Here is a 4,431-nt window from a genome sequence, read left to right on the forward strand (position 1 = left end):
CCAGACGTTATCCAGTCAAATACCATTCAGCTGAGAGACCTTGTGTCTGTCAGTTCCTAGTAGGTGTGACAGCTTCAAGACAAACAATGACTGATGCTGGAATGTCAATAAGATGTCAGATCGGCCCGTATGATGAGGTTTGTGAGTCGCCATCGATAAAGCTGGTGCTGAGAAATTTTGGACCGCTCCAGCTTCACGGGACAGTGACACAAAGTGATGTGAACATTTTGGCGGACCTTGTCGAAAGCGATGCCCCGAGTTCTGCCTGAATTCATACATTCTTTATGAATTTGTTATTGAAAAGTCTCATTATGCTCATCAAAGAAATATTGGGACCAACATTTCTTTACCCAATATTGCGTACAGTACAAGAGACATTATTTAAGAAGGCACTTCATTGGATTACATCCTCACACAGCAATGAGTTGTTTTATTAGCTTGCTGCTGTTGCTTACAGCATAAATAGGTTAGGTGTTTGCAATTGTGTGAAAATGTGATGTGGATCAACTTGATAGGCCTGTTGAGTGGTGTTATTGCAGTCTGTGGTCCCTGGGAACACTCAGGAAATGATGCTCCCTCTGTCAGCACGGCAAAGCCCCTCTGCCTCTGGATATACGGGTAATTATTGGGACTCTGCTGACTCAGGACACACACACACACACACACACAAACCCATATGAGCACATAAACTCCTACACATGAGCAAACAGCCCGCATATGAAGACAGACACGTGGACAAGCGTACATCAAAACCGACACACATGCTTCAGATGGAACTTATAGTTCTATAAACATTTCCCAGTGGCAGAGCTGATCTAGAGGTAGAATTCATCTTGTAGGATGAGTTAAACCACAACAGACAGGGCTAAATTCATTTCCAGATTCAGAGAAATGCTCCACTCCAGCAGTAGGGGACAGTCACTACTTCAACACCCCGCTCTTTTTACTCCTGGACAGCGTACTTATTCATATTAAAGGTGTCCAAATTGCATAAAATTCGACACTGTACTTCCTTGGGTCTTAAGTTGAAGTTGATCAGTTGAACAATCATGGAGATATGCAAAGTACAGACATAGAGACATACAGAGTCCTTCCTTTATAGTTAGACTTGGAAGTACAGTACAAAGAGGGCAAAAAACAGTATGTCAAATATAAACATATGCCAATAACTAAAAACAATAAACTGCAATAAATAAGGTGTCTGAGAATATGTAAAGTACAATACAAGTCACATGACAAATGATGACATTTCTGAGCAGCCAAACTGACAAAAACAATATATGGCATGCCTAACAAAGACTAGTGACCATGTGAGAAGCCTGTAAATGAAGAGCGTGGTTTAAGAGTAGAGGTAGAGGTTTAAAGAGTTAATCTAGATATGTCTGTACCCTACCACCACTCTTTCATGCTTAATTTTTTCCCCATAGTCACAGACCAAATGCCCTTCTGACTGAGTCTGAGCCACTCTGTTGTGACCCTTGGGGCAATATGAACAGAAAACATAAACCTAAATGAACGTGTTTGTGTTAAAGATACAGTATCCATTTCTATTTTTGCTCCTGCTCCTTGGAGAGTCTGTTCAACCCGCTGGTAGTATGGCAAGTTTGAAAATGACTTATTAATGCCTCATTGCCTCTTCCTTTGGCCTGACATGAGCTATAAACCCTCTTTTATTTGACTCCACCCAATAACATTTAACTTAGCCAATAACATTAGTTCATGTTCCTGACCTGCTCTGCTTCTGAGAATTTTTTTTTTTGTACGGAAAACTCAAAATTTCCTTGATGATAACACCCTGGATTCGAAATTACAGATTCACAGACTCCATGGCAACAGCCCGTGAGACCTTGTGATGTTTTAGTGAGAGAAAACATCCCTACTCTGAGATGAAATATTTCCCAGGTTTATTAGCCTCTGGAAATTGGCTTCAGGGGAGGCGGAAAAACAAATCATTTCAATACATACCCGAGTGTCCTAATGTTCATTTCAATGCTGTCACTTAGAAGGGGGGAGGGAAGAGGCACAGATAGAGCGCATTGTGCCGCTGACAGGATTGGCTTTGTGTGTGATGAATGGGGCTGTCACAGACGGTGACAGGTTTGTGTTCAATACATGTGGATGTACAATACGCTCTGCATCCCGTGACAAGCTGGGAGGCTTTTTGTCCCGATAATCTCCATATCGTTTCATCTCTGGCTGCTTATGGCGGATGTGGTCACTGAGGGGTGTGCCGTGGCGGCTGCACACAGACTGTCAATCCTCTGGAAGTAAAAAATGGGACACAAAGTTGAGTGATGTGTTCAAGTGTTTTTTGTTTTTTTTTCTTGTTTTCAAAGTGACTGAGAGATTTAGGAAAATGCAGATTGAAGTTTTGAGGCTTTACAAATATTTCTGAGGTCCACTTGACACTTGAAATGTTTCTTTGACAGCCCAAAACCCAGGTTTTATTAGTCCATCACATACAGTATGATGAGCATGCACTGAATAAGCCACCCTCGAGGGGACAGTACAAAGTAAAAATATGTTCAACTATGTATGTCGAATATTTTGTTGCTTTGACATTTAATTTACCACTTTGTTTGTGTTGGACACTGCAAAGTAGTGATGAAATCAATTGGACCTCATTATTACTATTGTTTTCATTTACTCATGATGTTAAAATGGCAGCAGGCAACAGTATCTGACTCACTATTGTACTGTACTGCTCGCCTATTTATAGGTCAGTTTCAACATGCAAGATGAGCTAGACCAGTGATCTATGTTTGTTTTGTATTTCCTTCCACTGAGTTCCACCAAGTCTAACATATTCTGGGGCACTGCCCACTGATGCTTCACCCAACCAATAAAATATATTTTTTCTGGCTTCCAGCGCAGCTCCTCCTACAAGAAATATTTATAGGAATAAAACAAGACAGACGGAGTTGAAATGCCCACAGTATCTACTGGTATATATTATCGTCTAATCCTTTTCAGAGTGATTAATAATTGGTAAAAATTTCAGTTCTCTTTAGTCAGTTTAGTTTGCTTTTGTTTAGACACTTTTCAAAGTGTCTACCGAAACACAGAAAAATACCAGTGATAAGGAAAAATGATCCAAAATTAGCTTTTTCACCAGGTGAGACAAAAAGAGCCTATAAGAAGTAAATCATAAACAAAGAAATAAAAACATGGAAGCCAAGATAAACCACGACCGGGCTGCACGCAAGCATTTAGGTAATGACAGCAGCAACATGTAAAATGGTGAGGTTATAATAAAATGAAACTGAGGAAATGGAGAAATTTATTAAAAATGTCTCTACTGCAGGAAATAAAATCATAGAGGAAGTGACTGTGTGTGTGTGAGTGGGAGGGTGAACGCATGCATGTCTGCCTGTCTGTATATGTGCAGTGTGAGTGTTAGAGGGAGAGTGCGAGGCAGAGAGAAGTGTGTTAATGTGGAGAAGGGAAGAACAAGAAGAGAAAAGTTGTGTGCGGAGCTACTGTGGAAAAAACCTACAAAAGGGCAGTTTATCATCCGGTCTGACGTCTATTTGAAATCCCTGTATTTAACTAGGAATTGGCAGCCAACAGCACAAGAAATCAGTCAAAGAGCAAAGGACTAAACTCTTACCTACAAACTCACACCAGACAAGATCCCCACTCAGTTCCTGTAATAGGGCCTGCGATATGAAATTTTTTGGCTGGTTGACTCCTGATCCTGATAATGATTTTAACCCAGGAGTGAAAAAAAAACACACACACACACACACACACACATGCACGAAAAGGTTTGGCACTCCGGGGAACGCAGGGGTTTTCCTCCAAGGATTCATTGCTCACGGTTGGGATAGAGTGTGAGCCTATTCTTAATATTTACGGACTACCGCAACCGAGTAAGTTATGGACAGGGATCGGGCCAAGACCTTGCTTAGTGTTTTCACTCCCTTAATATTTATGCTTCCCTGACATTTTTTTCCTATTGCTATTTTTCCTGTTTTCCTGTCCATTAAAATATCTTAACCTGAGAATTGAAGGAAGCCAAAGGAATGAGAGTGCTGTCAAATTAAAAACAAAGAACAAAACAAAGTATATTAATCATAAAGTACCACAGCTTTTTTTTCCAGTGCTAATTACTTGTTGGTAAGGAAAGGCAGCCAAAGGGGTCACGAAGGGATATACATTCTACTTTTTATATTATCATTTAATTTTTACCTTTGCTTTTGAAGTTGCACTTGATTAATCATATGTTGTGAAAGTCAGTTTCATGTGGAGTAAATTAAAAGTTGCAAACGTCTGGATGTAATTTGGTGCGATGGCTCTCCTGAAAGCATTACAATATCCCCTGAATATTCTTGAAATTCCTGTAACACTGTGAGAGGAAAAGAAAAAAGTATTTGATGCTTTCACAAGAGATTAGTCATTAGTATCATTACCAGAGCTCCATTGTTCAGA

The 4,431-nt window shown here is 40.1% G+C and overlaps 1 long non-coding RNA gene across 1 annotated transcript; it reads right to left on the minus strand.

Annotated features, from left to right (window-relative positions):
• Positions 1–430: 430 nt before the first annotated feature.
• On the minus strand, positions 431–3,721 carry LOC121902372. The gene is made up of 3 exons (XR_006097524.1): positions 3,611–3,721; positions 1,966–2,261; positions 431–636 (listed from the first exon to the last, which is right to left on the minus strand). It is a non-coding gene; the product is annotated as an uncharacterized LOC121902372 (long non-coding RNA).
• Positions 3,722–4,431: the final 710 nt, after the last annotated feature.

Source organism: Thunnus maccoyii, chromosome 8 (assembly GCF_910596095.1).
Source record: "Thunnus maccoyii chromosome 8, fThuMac1.1, whole genome shotgun sequence".
In the NCBI taxonomy this organism is placed as follows: Eukaryota; Metazoa; Chordata; class Actinopteri; order Scombriformes; family Scombridae; genus Thunnus; species Thunnus maccoyii.